The sequence below is a fragment of the Schistosoma haematobium genome, chromosome 1 (genome assembly GCF_000699445.3).
Source record: "Schistosoma haematobium chromosome 1, whole genome shotgun sequence".
Lineage (NCBI taxonomy): Eukaryota > Metazoa > Platyhelminthes > Trematoda > Strigeidida > Schistosomatidae > Schistosoma > Schistosoma haematobium.
This window is the reverse complement of record NC_067196.1, coordinates 11,796,802-11,814,029: the sequence shown is the minus strand read 5'-3', so window position 1 is coordinate 11,814,029 and position 17,228 is coordinate 11,796,802.

The following is a 17,228-nucleotide window of genomic DNA, read 5'->3' as shown; positions in this document are numbered from 1 at the left end:
ATGAACGACTTGATGATGTATCTAATGTCAAATACATCTCTGAGCATAAGGGATGCTGATCGGGTTCTGTATGGTCTACGATTTTTTATCCCTGACATACCGAAAAGCATCAGAGGTGTCCTAAACACGTGTCCAAGTGTTCAACCAAAGTTTATCGGCAGTGGGGTTTACTACCATCTAGGATTGAAAACCAATCTGCTAAGATACGTTGAACTTTGGTTGTGTACTAGTGATTTTGACTTTTTAAATTTATATATCAGTGTGGATGGACTTTCTATGTCTAGAAGCTCCAATCAACAGTTATGGCCCATACTAGGACGGATCGTTGCCCCTAGGTTTAGTGACGTGTTCATGATAGGGATCTACGGAGGGAATAGTAAGCCGGCAGAATTCAACGAGTTTTCTGCGGACACAATTTCTGAAATAAAAGAAATGACTGACGTGGGTCTTTTTAGTGTGAAGCTTAATAAATGTATAGCTATTACGTTGGCGGCTGTTATATGTGACGCACCTGCTCGTTCTTCTGTTAGGTACACGGTAAATCACGACGGTAAGGCAGGTTGCGATAGGTGTACTGTACTTGGGAGACGGCTGGAGGGGAAAACGACCTTTCCAAATGGAGTACATACCTTAAGAACAGACGACACCTTCCGTCGTCAGTCTCAATCAATTCACCATCAAGGACATTCTATTATGGAAACGCTTTCGATTGATATGATTTTAAATTTTCCTCTAGGTCCTATGCACATGGTGTACCTCGGTGTTACCAAAAAGCTAGCTAATTTATGAATAGATTTAGCACGCCGAAGACTGCGCGACTTTAACTCATGTGCAATTAGGGACATAAATAATTTAATAACGGGTTGTGTGGCAAGTATTCCTTCTGACTTTCCCCGTAAATGCCGTACACTAGACTTTGTATCGGCATGGAAAGCATCTGAATGTAGGTTGTTTCTTCTGTATTTAGGCCCGGTGATTCTTGAAAAAACATTGCCACGACCTTTTTATCTTAATTTCCGGCGTTTAGCGTTATCCATGTATCTGCTTGCACATCCGAAATTACATAAAAATGTTGTAGAAACCGCCAAATTAGATTTACTAAACTTCCTAAATGAATACGCATGGTGTTATGGGTGTGAAAACTTAGTTTACAATGTGCATTCGTTACAGCACCTCCCTGACGACGTTCGTGCACATGGACCTTTAGATAGTTTTTCAGCCTTTCCATTCGAGTCTTATATGAGACAAATCAAGAATTCCGTGCGTGGTGGGTTTGCAGTAGCTAAGCAAGCAGCACAGCGTTATGCTGAGAGAATGTCCTTCAGGGATAGGCTTCAAATTAGTGGTTTAACAAATACTACCACAATAGGCGCTAATGATGTCTCCATTAAACAAGTAATTATGTTTAACAACAGCAAAATAAGTTCATATAAACCGGATAATGTAGTAGTAGTTAACGGCCAGCCCGGTTTAGTTACTGACATAAAGGAGGATGGACTACTAAAATTTAGGACTTTCACCTGAGGTTGCCAGTAAATTCACGTTACTTGGCACCTCTTCCAAACGAGCACTTCAGAAATGCTCGTTTTACGGCTGCATACGAAGTAACCTATATCTATTACTTAAACTTCAGGTGCCTTAACTCATCGCTTTCTGTCATCCTCTGTCAACGAAAAAGACCTTGGTAAGCTCTATGACATCGCGACACAAGGTTACTTTCACGATATCCGAGACAAGATGATGAAGCGTAATAGAAGAAAACAAGACCAGGTATGTACTAATTTAAAGTGATAACCTCCCTACGGCTCTATAGTTACAGTCAACAATATTAACGAACATAACCGTAAGTTCAGCTTCAAGTATTTGGCTGTGCCAAAGCGTGTCATTTAGATATGGTTATGATTTTTTTTCTTTTTTTTGTTTATTCAGAATTCACAGGACGACTACCTCAATTCTCAATAGTCCGTGCAATTGTTTTGATGTTTTACCCCGATTTCAATAAACATTCTTTCAAACAGCTTACTCTTTTACTTACGTGGGAAACTGTTGAAGTGTTAAGAATGTGTGTTTGAGTGTCATTGAACTTTTGATTAAGTGCACATTCCTTATAAATAAAAAAAACCTGTTCCTTTTTTTTCAGATAATTTCAAATAACAATGAATTAGCAATTGCATTGGACATGCAAAACAATCGATGCTTAAGCTTCTGCTCTAGTGTTGTACAATAATACGCTTTTCCTTTTAAATAAAATTTTTAAAAAATTTACCGCTTTTCAACTGCATTGCAGATATATTTTTGTCTGTGGTTGAAAATAAAGGCGAACATAGGAGACGTTTGGGGTTCTGTCGATGGATGGAAAATAGGAGGTAATGTGTGTATTTAGGCGAAAAGTAGAAAAGTAAGCGCATAAGTAGGAAATTTAGGCGAAAAGTAGACAATTCAGCGGATATTTAGGCGACAATTCGGCGGATATTTAGGCGAAAAGTAGACAATTCAGCGGAAATTTAGGCGAAAAGTAGACAATTCAGCGGAAATTTAGGCGAAAATGCGACAATTCGGCGGATATTTAGGCGAAAAGTAGACAATTCAACGGATATTTAGGCGAAAATGCGACAATTCGGCGGATATTTAGGCGAAAATGCGACAATTCGGCGGATATTTAGGCGAAAATGCGACAATTCGGCGGATATTTAGGCGATAAGTCCGTAATTTGTCGACAAAAAGGCGATAAAGGGGAAAATCCGCATTATTTCCCCCGGACAGGCGAAAAAGGCGACATTCTGGCGCGTTTTCCCCTTTATTTCCCCTTTCGTTACCAAAGCATTTACCCCTTTATTTCCCCTTTTTTACCTTTATTTCCCCTTTTTGGGTTGTCTGGGGACTCAGTAAATACATAGATTTCGATTATATCCAAGAACGATGGCGACCAATAGCGATTAGAGACTACATCAAGGTAGGATCAATACGACCTGAAAATCGGAAATGAGAGCTAGTCGAATTCGACCACCGTATGTGTACAATATGAATCAGAAACATATTTTGAGAAGTACGGTAGAAACCTGTGACAACAGTCAACCAAAATCACAAATCTTTTTTTAAGTGTCTTGTGAGAGTAATGGATGAAGTGTTACGCAATAACAATACAGAGGAAGAAATTAGAAGCCACAAAACAAATGAGAGCGCGAAAACACCGTACTTTTTGAATCATCATTCAATAAACAATATCCTTTGTACTTATGTCAAGCTAATATAAACTAAATGACTGTTTCGTACTCACTTCTTGTTGTTGTAGTACAATTACAGGTGTTCAGTAGCATTGAAATAGGGTGCTTCATCCACCTATCTGTATTGAATCTAGTGAGTTTGGTCAATATTTGTGGATCTGTGCATCGTGAAGTATGAGTGTTTGGAGAGGGGATATACAGCATGTCATATGTAAACGACCAGTCATGTCATGCATCTTCCTATCTATTTACTGGTTAGATAAGACATTTCATAGGGTTGTATTTGATATGGTTATTAATTTTTCTAATGGAATTACATTATATGTTGGCTTTTGAATGCCATATGTCCACCCGTGTTGCGCTGCATTCCTAAAGCTACCTTGTGCTATAATGAATCAACTGGTGATAGACCGGAGAAGCTAAACACAGTAACTTTTAGGTAAATCTCGTTTCTTTAAAGTTGTTTAAAAGGTTCCAACGCGCTCTAGTTAATTCTATTGTTTTGATTGAAACTTACGGATCAAAACGGCTGTTTTCACTTTAATTGAATTTATTTAAATTAAAATATTCGCCAAGAGTGTCGTTTTTCTCAAAAGTAACTTATCATCGGAACTTTTGAGTTTACTGGTTCTTTTGTATTTGTTTGCACTTTTCTAGGTCGAACAATCTGCAATTTCGCACTTTTTCCCAGTCATCAGTTTCTTTCGTCTCCGGGTAGTGTTTTTGTTTTGTTTCCTTCTGAAAACTTCTGACTGATGAATGGACAATGCGAAAAAAGAAATTGACAATGCCCAGGTTGTCGTTGCCCCGTGGAAATTGGCGTACAGTGAGGTGAGTACAATTTTTGCTACTACGAACTACTTAGCAAAAGTAGTTGCATGTGGTTGTGTCAGCTGCTCGGTCGCAAACCGTTTGCTATCCGAAGTCATTGCATTAGTGGATGGTGCTAGAAGGAGTATGAGCAGGTATATTTGAGACACATCAGACATTATCCGCTCGGTCGGTGTATAAATTGATGTGAATCTACCCCATGGGTGAAAAGAGGAAGGACGGCCTATGAAGAGGTCTGTTGGAAACAAAACTCAGGAGAGGAAGTTTTTCTGTGTCCCGCCCTCCAAACGGCAGTTGGCAGAAAACACCTAGCAAGCCTAACCACAAGGTTGCGAGTGCTTCTAGCAGAGGAAACAACGACTTGACCACCCAAGTAATTGGAAACCATCTAAAATCCCTCACTGTGAAAAGGAACTGCGCTTGCTACCTCAACAACAGTTGATGAATACGCACATATCAAGAATGTGAAGCTACCTGGTCTTAACAAAGAGAAGCCAGTTCATCCAAATTTGCTGATAAATCAGAGACTGATAATAATAACAAGTCAGTTGTCTTTCATGAAGCCAAGTAGAGTGAAAACTCAGAACCAAAAACTCGTTTTGAACATGAAATCCAATTGATAAAACCGCTACCAAACCAGCTAATGCCTCAAGATATAGCCGAAGTCACCTTGCCACAAAGTTAAAGAGCAGGTAGCCAAATGAGCTTTAAACGAGATCGAACCAGGCTGCTCAATGTAGTATTTAATTCTCCTAATGAGAGGGACCTAATACTATATAATAGACACAATCTAAAAGGGTTTGGAAATTTCGTCCGCAAAGACTTGCTGCTCACGGAGCGTATAAAGAGACGAGAAGCTGAAGAAGAACCAAAACTTCCGTTAGATAATGACGAAAAGGACCTGAAAATTGTAAATTTTTGTGTGGTGAGCCTTCGATATAGCATGATATCAAAGCCATTTAAGTGGTCTTCAGATCTGCCACATGGATGCCTTGAGCTTGCTGAACTAGGTGTTCAGATAGACCTACCTAACCGGATGTAATCACCTTCACAGAAATGTGCCTGACACATACTGTAGACTGCATGGGCTCACCACTTTCGTGCCTTAAGGTAACCCTCGTGCTATTGATAGAAGAAACCAGAGAAGTAGTGAATAGGTCTTTATTTCAATCTTCGCGCAGTCACAGTGGTGCGTGGGATAATCTGTTCAGACAAACAAAGGCTCTCAACATTCAATATAAGATAATAGGGAATATAACGCTTATACAAAATAAGGAAGTGAATGAATACTTGGACAATACTGTTTTGGCATATGTTTGGTTGTTTGAGGTCAACTCTTAACCAACCAACCTAAGCTGTTACAGTTTCACGTTCGTAAGAGTCAGCAGAATCCAGAAAGTTAAAGAGTAGCTCTGTTCATTAGAAATACTATCCCGTTTAACCTTATTGATAACGTATCCCATCAAAGTAGGACGTGTGAATTAGTTACCGTTTGAAATGCGGGGAAAAAGAGCTGCTGATTGGTTTGGTCTGCATCAGTTCAAATAGTGGGGTGAATGAGGCCTTGTTAGACAGCCTCAACACTTGGTCATCAGTTGGTTGACGTTTAATTTTAGATTTTAATGCACCTATAGTAGACTGGAGTAATCTAAGGATAAATTTGTCAGATAATTCCTCCGAACAGAAACTCGTTGATACGGTTATCACATCTGCCCTAGTGCAACTTTTGACAGAAGCAACTAGGTACAAATCGGACTCCAAATAATCTCTTTTGGATTCTATATCGACCCATTATGAGGATTAGAAGTTTGTATGGAGAAAGACTCGATAAGGAATCTATAGAATGCCTTTGACGCTTATATTCGTACATAAACCAAAGGACTAAGAGAAGAGAAAACATTCCAGCATTATGGAGAGACAGTAGTGTTTCATGATTAGTGGAGGACGACTATGGCAAGGCTCAGGTATTTTCAAACTACTTTAGCGATGTATACACCGCAGAGACACCCTTTCCTTCAGTTCATACAAGCCTCCACACACACACACACACACACACTGACCCTTAAAGAACTCGACATGTTTGGCGTGCGAAGTAAACTCGATACAGGTAAATCCATGGAACTCGACGAAATACATCCTATGTTAATAAAGGAACTAGCAAATTTCGTCACGAATCCCTTAGTCATATGTTTTAATCTACCTGTAACCCAAAGGTCAATTACCGAAAAATTGGAAGAATGCTGTCGTAAATCCCGTCTTCAAAACAGATACAAAACATAAACCCAAGAACTATCGACTGGTAAGCCTAAACAGCGTAGTTGTTAGGATTTTAGAAAATATTATTTGGAAGCAATTTTTAAAGTTTTTAGACAAAAACAAGATTTTTTCTGAAAAGAAGCATATCTTTAGAATATGTTATTCCTATCTCACTAAATTATTAGGATTCCATGAAAGTTGGTGTGCATTTGAAGATCGAAATTCACCTATTAATGTAGTCTACATCGACTTTCAGCATACATTTTGACAAAGTTCCCCACAACCGGCTGCTATATATATGCTAAGTGATATCGGGGTTGGAAGCAATTTATTAATGTGAATAACAAACTTTCTAGTTGAGCGCCAACAAAGATTATGGGTGGGCAGAAAGTTGTCTATCTGGGGAACTACCTAATGAAGTATCTCGGGGTACAGTTTTGGAGTCAGTGTTGTTCCTCTTTTATGTAAATGACCTTCCTAATCTTCTACCATAATCGACTTTTTATTATACTGACGATACCAAGATATGGGTAACGATAAGAAGTTAAGGTGATAGTTTAAAGTTTCGAAGTGGACTGGAGAAATCATCTGAGTGGTTTAAAAGCTGGCAGTGGCTAATAAGTTCTTCCAAGTGCATTGTGATGCATATTTGTCGCCAATGCATAGATGCTTACATGGTGAACAACATTGAGCTACTTGTTGCCCAAACACACAGAGACTTAGGAGTAGTCGCTAGCCACGACTTAAAAACTACTGCACACTGCTCTGCGATAGCCGCCAAAAGTTTTAGAACCTTATGAATATTACATGGGCCTTTTAGTTACGTCGATGATAAAACCTTTTTGACTTCGTATACATTATTCTTGCTTTCTAAGCTCGGATACTGTGAACATGTGTCTAGCCCCTGCCTAAAAAGAAACAGTGAACTGTCAGAAGGAGTTCAAAGAACCGCAGCTAGGCTGATTAGTAGAATAACGAAGCAGAAGTACGATACTTGATTAGTTCGATGAAATCTATTTCCATTGTCATATCGAAGAACCACAGGTGACTTCATCACAGTTTTTAAATTAATTAGTGATCAAGTTGCATCTGATATGCCCTCATTTTTCTTGTCTTATAAGACAGAGAATTTACGAAAACACCCCAGAAGAAATATACAAGCTCACAACAAATTACCAGTCACTTGACTATCGACTTATCCATCGAATCACCAGCAAATGAAATTCATCAACTCAATACGTGATTGAAGCTCGATATGTCGACGCTTTAAAAGTAAATTAGATCATCTGTGAAACAACCATTACCAGAACTGGTACAGGCCACCTAGCTTTCTGTTCTTTTCAAAATGAAACTGATTTCAATTGTTTACTTGGTAGCATGTTGCGAACAAAAACAAAAGTGGTAGCAGTGCCAAGTGAACAGGAAGACATCCGAAAACTAAGCAGCCCAGTTTAATGTTGGACACGTGTTGTGAATTTATGGCCCACCAGTTATCACGTAATCTATTCGCCAATCAAAATACGACTTATTCGCTCTTGTACTGTACTAAACCAATGACGTTCGACCGGTCTGATCAGCCTAGCGTCTTATTGGTCGGCTGCTCGCCCAGCCCGTCCATCTCAGTCCAGAATGCAAACAACAGCCTCCACTATGCGAACCATTTATTTCAGACATACTGGGTTTATACACCAAACAAACAGACCGAAAGGCAACATGAAATAGGAAATAACATTTGTACACAACAAGGCAAAAAAGTGGCTGTGAACGTGGGAGGCAGTAGTCAACAAACTGAACACAGCTTAAGAACAGTAAATCGTAAAATAATAATATACAGATCAAAATAAAGCTTATAACAAGGGGATTATACATATACATAATCTAGTTACTGAGTATTTAAATCATAAGGATATGTGTATAATATTAGTCGATTAATAGGTTTCAGACGTTATTCATAATGTAATCTTCACTAGGATATCACAACTCGCTAACATTCGCAACAATTACATGACTTGAGAATACAAAAAACCAACATGTGGCACAATGAATGTAATTCATTACACCAGAAACATGAAAATTTACGACCCCATCTATTCACATCAATTTGCATGATGACAAACCATGAGAAACTCAATCCAGGTAGTATGTAGTAACATTGTCAATATAAATGTAGTAAGCAGAACCGAAGTCAGATCATGTTAAACAACGAAACTTTTATTTAAAAACATAGAAAAACGTAGAAAAAAAGCAGCGTCCATATTGGCTTACAGTGATGCCGGAAATGGTGCATATCTCACCATTAGTACACTGATGTGGGTGGTCGCCAAGACGAATGGCGAGAACACCCGTTTATCTTGTGATATTGAAGTCTCTAGAACGGGGAGCTATTACAATATTCGATAAAGTTGGTTGCGTTTTAAAAAGTGATGAGAGACAGAAGTGTAAGAGTAATAAGTAGACGAAAATGAAGAGAATCGGATCGCATAGAAGTAACTTAACCATATTTGTTAATGGTCTGTATAAATGATCACAAACGTATTTTATAAACAACTTCTATGATCATTCAAACCTGTGATAATTCGACTTAATTTGTACAAGCACTATTATGATATACAACGATCTTATTTAAATTAACCCTGAATTTACCACTACTATTTTTTTACATGTATGAAACTGACTATCGCTCACAAATGCACAGCTGCCTACACACTTGTCGTTCTATCTTAACCCACTAGATCACATGGATACCTCCATTATTAATATTCTTAACACTTCATTTCACTCTAACAAGAGATAATATGAATTTAATCTAATTGATTATACCTCTGTCTGTTCTACTACACAATGCTAAGCAACGTTTGACGTTCATATCCAAGTGCCTTGCTGCTCTTCTGTTTCTCTTTTTTTCTTCAGAATCTTGCTCTAAGGGCACAGCTATGAAACTTCTGACGTCTGGAACAAACTTGACATACGCGCCTCCTCAAAGTCACTGTTTACAGAAAGCGCTCTACGAGTACACTTTATAACAACTATAAACTTAATAAGTTGGGACGCATATAGTGCATCAACAAAAGTTGTAATTTGTAGATCATGCCTGTACAAATGGCATGTACGTGCACATGCAGAAATATATTATTATTATTATTCGTTTAGTCCTGTGTTATGACATTGAATCGCTTTTACCCCGTCGACACTATGTTATGACTTGACCTTGATCTGTCTAGTCTAGATTATAACCTTGGCGCAGTAGGCTGAGCGGTTTGACCTTGAGTCTAGTACGCGTGGGTTCGAGATGGGGTAGAAAGAGAACTATTCTAGAACCTGATTGGCTGGCAAGCACGCAAGTGAGAGAAGACAAAACAGTTGGAACACTCTGAATTCTGAATTCGGATTAGTGCAAAAGCGTACATGAATAAATAAGTGAATATCCTGACCACAACGTACGATAATTTGGGAAAATACAATTATGTCCAAAACTGAGAATCAGGGTAGGAAATAAGGTGCAAAATACTATGTTTAAATTACAATAGTTTCGGAACAAAAAGAGGTATGGTAGTGAATGATACATCTAACGAAAGCTCATGTTCTGTAGAATAGAATAGGGACAAAAATAAATATAAGTGTTTTACAAGGTTTGAATAAAATGAAATAACGTCCCAAGAAATAGCTTTTGTAGTTTGTCTGGGCTTCTTATTTCCCTGTTCACAACATCCTGGTGTGCATTATCTCAAGTTATTTTCATTATTTTATTTATTGCCCCGATTTGTATTTATCTCTATGATGTTGCCTGACATTCCACTGGCTGTGTTAAGTCACTTCACATTCTAGAGGCCGCCACCTTATACAGTCATGTAGTTCCTCAAGTTAAGCGGCTAAGTGCTAGTCAACGTCCTTCCATTAAGATAAAAACACTATAGACAAGATAGTTACTTAATTCTTTTGTTTTTAAATGCATCATACCCCCTATGCTTCTATACTGAATGACGAATTGTTTGTGTTGAAATTGGTTACTCCGCGCTCCACTCGCTCCATGGTTATGTAATAAAGCATGCCACAGCCACTTTAAATTCTACATCATTACGCGTATAAGGGTAGATATAATTCCATCAGTTGTATTCTCGACTAGCCCTATTTGAACTAGTTAAATTGATCCATCTGTTAGGAGTGAAATTATGTTGTATGTTTGTCAGGAACGTTAGATATTGTTGGCAACAATCTATTTTGTAGTTCTTGATGTTTTCATTATTATCTCACAGCAAGATTGCTCACCCTTTATTTGCGCTCAATTTATCAATCGACTGGCGATAAGACTATGTCTCTTGTTTTACAGGAATACATTGTATTGAATAAGAAGTCAGGCGAAGAAAATCAATTTGTTTCTGGTGCAAATTCACGGAGAGTATTCGTAAATTATGAAAACCGTACACTAAATACTTCATTTACACATCTTCCATCAGTTGTCCCTTACACCCTTCATGATTCCTACAATTCTCAACTCCTTTGTGTTCCCCTCTCTCTTTTCTTCAGTCCGATTTGCACAACCTTCTTTTGACGGGTATGCCGCTTCTGACCAGTGTTACATACTACTTATACCTGTCAACATAAGCAGCACGCACCATAACACCATGCTCTTAGACAAGCAATCCATTTTGTGTTTCTGAGAACGTAGATTCCAAACTAGTACCCGGATAAAAAACAACTGTCTAGAGAGTTCAGATACTGGCTATTGACCAGTTGAAATGGAACCGAGATAATTGCGTAAATGACAGTTATAGCAAATGTTATCACTAAGTTATTCAATCAATAATTGTTCAATCAGCACCCAAATTAAGTGTAACAAATAAATGTTATTCTATCTTTTCTGGATAAATCACACACAGATTCGTTCTAAAGATATCTGGTCGCGGTATAACACAGAGCGTTTCTAGTTCTGGAAGAGTGCTTCATTGCAAAATCAAAAAATGAGTAATTCTAGTCAATGCAAGCAATACAATTAAAAAAGAGGGAATAAATCATTGTGGATGCCGCCACGATGTAGTTCAAGAAAAGACATAGGAATTCAGTGAAGGCGTAAAAAAACAAAAACTACAGTAAGAATGCAGATATTATTATCTCAACTGAAATCAACATGATTAACAGAATGTACAACTGAATAAATTACCAGTGTATCTGTGAAGGGATCTTCACACACAAAATTTCAAAACTGTTAGGTTTGAAGTGGTTACAAGTTCACTCAGACTGCGAACGGAACAAAGACTTGTGACCAATAAACTAGCTATTCTGTTGTGTCCTAGCCCCGCTAACTAGAGAGAGAAGTCGAAGTCCGAACGGGGAATTATATTCCGCAAAAAGCCAGACACAGGAGCGATAACAACAGACACAAATCAAAATGTATATATACAGAACAAAACCGTCCTTGGGAAGCGTTACAAAATAGCATACTAAAAGACAAATAGCGCTTAAGATTGACCCTAAGTTAGAAATGCGAAATAAAGGTGAAAATAGCACTTTTGGCGCGAAATCAAAGGAATTCAAAGTTTCAGAATAAAATTACGGAATTAGACGCTTTTCCAAGTGAGTTCTGGGGATCTAACGTTCCCAACAAAGACGGATCTAACAAAGAGAATTATGCAAATTATATGTTTTAGTTTGACTGTGTTAGGCTTTTCGAAGAATAAAATAACGTTCTCTTTTTCGCAGGAGACCTGCACCCTCTGACCGCTTGTCTGTACCAGGTGTACGGATCATGGTGAATTTATAACCTCGCGATGACACCTGTAATATCGTGCTTATGTGACACATGAATGGTATAATTAACTGAATGACTGTTTGAATATTTCCATTTGAGAGTGGGCAATGTTAGGGCTTCATCAAGGATGACCCGCTTTGTAAAACGTCACTAATTGTTGTCATTTGAAGGTGAAAACTTTCGATTTGAGAAGATTTCTGGTCTATTGGCAGGGAATCACCCACTGTTTAGTTTTCAAAAATAAAGAAACGGTAGAGGCATTGGTTCCTAACCACATGACTCTTGAAGCCGGGTATATCATTGTTGAAAAGATTAATGTTCGACAATTAACACGAGGAGAATGTCGACAAGAGTGTACGTGGAAAGATTCATTAACTCATTCGGATGGTATAGGTCAGTCTTGAGGGCGTGGCCATTTTTGTGCAAAATATTTCTTTTATACATATAAAATATGTTGTTCTATATTCAGTCTGAATGTGTCCTTTAGAAACACCAAACATTATATTGCTGATTGTCTGACTGGTAAGAGTATACAATGATTTACCTTCCACGTAAGATCTCATAGATTAGGTAGTCACATCTTGACAAATCTATAATCTTAAGATTGTGACTATTATTACAGCAGTGCTAATAACAAACTAGACCATAATTCTATAGCAGTGTGTACAAAACACTTTCATTTAATTGGCGAACGATAATATACTGATTTCTTAGGGTTTAATTGCAGGCCCGACAATTAGTTCAGATTATGCCTACTAATTAGAATGCCTTAATATCCACTGCAAATGGCTAGGTTTAGCGGACTACTGGCTACTGTTCACTCGGGTGCCCCATCTCATCCCTCCTTTGAGCAAGAGAATTGTAACACGATTAAGGGAAGTTTGGGTCAGATGTGATTTTGTAGACTTATGGTCTACTATGATATTAGTACTGCTCTAATAATAGACCTAATCCTAAATTTGTAGATTTGTCATGATATAACTGCCTAATCTATAAGATCTTACGTGGAAGTCACACCATCGACTACACCAACTCACTGTGTCGTATCAATTACCAATACATGATGTAGAACAAGGTTAGGCTAGAGAAAGAACAATATATTTAATATGAACAGAAGATATAAGGTAACATTCGGCAGAGACCACGCCTGCATGGCCGAGCCATGCCACTCGATCAACTCCAGTACATTCAACTCATTGTTCGCGCCTTCTCCATTGTTAGGTATTTCTCCGTGTTAAATATTGAATATCTATTTTCTGAGTAGTCTTGTGTTCAGCTTTGAAGATTGTGTGGTTATGGTCTAATGCCACTACACTACTCTCCCACCAGGATCAACGTGATGTTGGTTCGATACCAAGTTGGATGGGATCGTCGCGCGCCGGAGGTTACCAAGGATAATAAGAATCCTCCGGGTATTGGTAGGCTGAAAGATAAATCAAAAAGAAGGCGGCAGCATCTGGTCGGGAAATACATGTAATAATTTTAAAATATCTGCCTTCATGCTTAACATGCTTGAAATGAAAATTTGGGTGAAGATTATTTGAGCTACAAAAAATGGGATTGCAATAACAATAATAATAATAATAATAATAAAACGATGCGTGTTAATAGCCGTTGGTTAATAACTTAACGTATAGGTAGTAGGTATTTTGTGTTTAGAAATATTAAAGTAATGAATATTGTAGAAATGTTAATATTGGTATTAGTTTTGGTTTAAATTATGAAATCAAATAACGATTATGCCAGTAAGTTGTTCATATGAGTTGAATTCGAATTGCATCTGTATTAGTAGGCTAACTGAAGGAACAAAAGTATTAACGTGGAGAAGAATTCCAACTGGTGTTCCTGTTAGTTTGATACGGTTTATTTAGTTACGGGGAGATTTTCTCAACCTCATTTTTACTTAACCGTGATAGAATTTAGTAATACTACTAATACACATGAATGGTTATCAAGACAAAATTTAAATGCGTGAGTGATAATTATATGAATTTTGGACAGATAGCTAGGAACAAATCGTTAAACATGAGTGTATTCGTAAGAGACATGCTCTGGACTCAATGTTCTGATCTGCGGCAGACTATTTATTTATACTTATACTTGCTGGCTGATTGGGCATACAAGTTAGTTGCAAGTATGCAGTTTATCATAAGGCGGAATACGATTTAAATGAGATATAGTGGTTATAAGTTATTGAAATCAGTTAAGCTCATGTGTCATATTATTAAGTGATGTGGTTAAGATGTATTCGGCTAAATAAGTTTTTACATGATTAATAGTGAGTGATGCTCATGTGATTATCAGGGAGAACATAAGTTGTAACCAAGGGGAGTACACTCACAACTCATGTCTATGATAATGGCTTGAACCTTAGTCAGTGTTGGGGTAAATTCGACATTGATGTTTTCAGTTTGCAGGAGATTTGCTCGACTGCTTATACTGATTATTTGCATGCATGATTGTGTCGCTAAACCATCAATTAGACTGACAAGGTTTTGAGATATTTACTGAATGAGCAACTGATAGAGAAACCTACTGTAATCATCTGTAGTGAATGAAGATAAAAGAGAAACAACACTAGTGATAATTATAAGTCACTTTGCTGACCGATTTTGTTAATAGTTTCATTAATTTTATCAATCATATTACGTGATTGTCAAGTCATGACAATGCTTTATGAAGATATCCTGAAACTATTACGTTTAACTAGTTATAGTGTTGAATGAGGATTAGTCAGTGGAAAAATAGGTATTGTTGCTTTAGGTGATTCGAAATTATCAGAAAATTGTAACGTTAAAGAATCCGAGACGCCTAATTTAATTACAAATTTCAATTCAGGGAGATTCGTTTTGTGTTAATCCTAGTAGGCTACGGAGTTTTGATTTTAAACGTTTATTTAGCCAACTGCTACCTGAGGATTTAGTTATTTTACTAGTGCAGTTGATAGTACCTAAATTTTTAATCTTATTGGGTCAGATGTGAGTTTACTAACGTCATAGTTTGTATGAAATGCCATTTTTGAACAGAGTGTAATATCTACGGGCTCATGGTATAGCTCTAAAATGTGAACCTATTTATTGACTTGCTGGTATATGGGCATGAATATCTTGTCATATCTTCAATGATTCTACCGATTTAGTAACCCTACCTGTGTACTATATTATCCGCAAAAAAACCTGCTTTTATGGTTGTATACACCAACTTATTCATATATTATGCATGTAAATATAATCCCCAGCCGAAAATAAAATGACTTACGTTAGATGTAACCATAAGTTTTATTAGATGTGAAATAATCCATTTAAACGTACATAACCTAATAAGGTTGTACTGTGAGATCATTTTCGTATGTTTTTTGTTAACGTATGTGAAAATCCATCAATTCACATGTAATAGTATCTCATTGTCTTCTGTCACATATAAGGCTAATATTTTCGAGGCCTTTATTTCCAAATATTTACTGCACTTTTTGGTTCACACAAGACTAGGACCACTCATTTAGCATATAATCTAAGTTATTTGGTCCCTTCTTTGACATGGTACAGATTCTTGTTGGCTGGCCTAATTTCGTTTTGCTTAGTCACTGGTCTTCGTTGGATGACATATTGAGTGCCTATATTCGTGATTGCTACTCTTTGAGTTGGTTGATCCTGGAGAGTTTAAATCACGCACCACGCTTGTTGGAAATGTGTACAGCTGTCGGAAATTGTGATCGCTCATCTGAGCGAGCCGAATTATTCTAAGTACGGTGAACAGAGACACGTTCCTCCGTCCGCGAAGCCACTCTTCTTTTTTTGCAAATAACCGGTTTCGTATTTCTTAACAACTGATTTCTCAAATACCCTGTAGTTTAATCGTGCGGATTCCTTGGGCCACAGAATATAGTCACTTTGAAAGAAGTGGTAACCAACCTATGTTCGCCTGAGGATTTTTTTGTATTGTTTGGGAAATAATCACGAAACCTTGTCGAAACACCAAGTGACGCATAAAATGTCGTAATCATCAGGGATTTGATCGTCAGTGAAAGATGTGCCCTCATATTCAGCACTCGCTATTTGAACAAACGTAAAAATGCGCGAAAACCGCTTGCAACTTATGTACACAGAAATACGGGTACATAACTCTCCTATGGGGTGAGTAGGTAATTGTTCACCTTCTCTTAAAGCCTTCAACAAACGGAGATTTGTTCACGTCATCTCAGAAAGAACTCTGCATAGGGCAAATCCGTAAGGGGGGAATCCATAACCTCACTTATCTATTGGATCTTTGATTTTCAACTTGTCCTGGTTTGCCTCATGAAGGTTGGGTAGGTTCGGTTTAGACATGTTTATTGGGGTGACGTCAAATACTTAGCATGTTGTGCATCATTACCAAGTGTCCATTTTCCCGACAGTAACATGTTTTCTAGATCTCTCGTAGCTTAGTTTTTTACCTAGCAGACGTTCACAGTTCATCATCGTTCTCATTAGTAGGCACTGATGAATTAAGATTTTCTGGGGGGCCGATAATGGATAGGAGGAACTGCAGAGAGCCCCGTCTAGCTCCTCGTAAAGTCGCAGACACGAGCGCCCTCCATTTTGATAACACTCCACTGACTCCAGCGCAGGATACTCTATCCCTTAGATAATTTCTTAACCAAAAGGAGCAGATATATGCGCCTGGATCACTTATTCTTAGACAGCAGGACATTCACAGAAAGAGTAGTAGTAGTGTAACATTGAATAAATCCCCGAAATAAATAGTTCTGCAGGTCTTTGGCATTGATTCTGACCTCATAGGTTTTACTGGACACAGTCTCATTGAAGGCGCTTGGCCACTCATCCGCACCAGATCACGAGTAGGTACGCCTTGACTTTTGATTTGACTGGGTTGGTACCCTTCTGTGATAAAAGTGTTATTGATAAAAGCATTGTCAAACCCTGAATATCTATAGCATTTTTAACGGATTGGCCAGTTCCATTAGTACTGGTCCAAATAAAGTTTTCCCTGTGTGACTGCAGCAGTCGTTATGGTTCCAACTGTTAGTGACAATGAAAAGGAGTTACTGTTATACAGCTGCTGAGACTCTTGTGGGGTCCGTATGGTGGTTCTGCTCTTGTTTTAGAAATTTTGAGGGTAACGTCCTAGAACCTAACTCAACTGTGCAGGTCACTCCTCGTTGGTTGACCTTT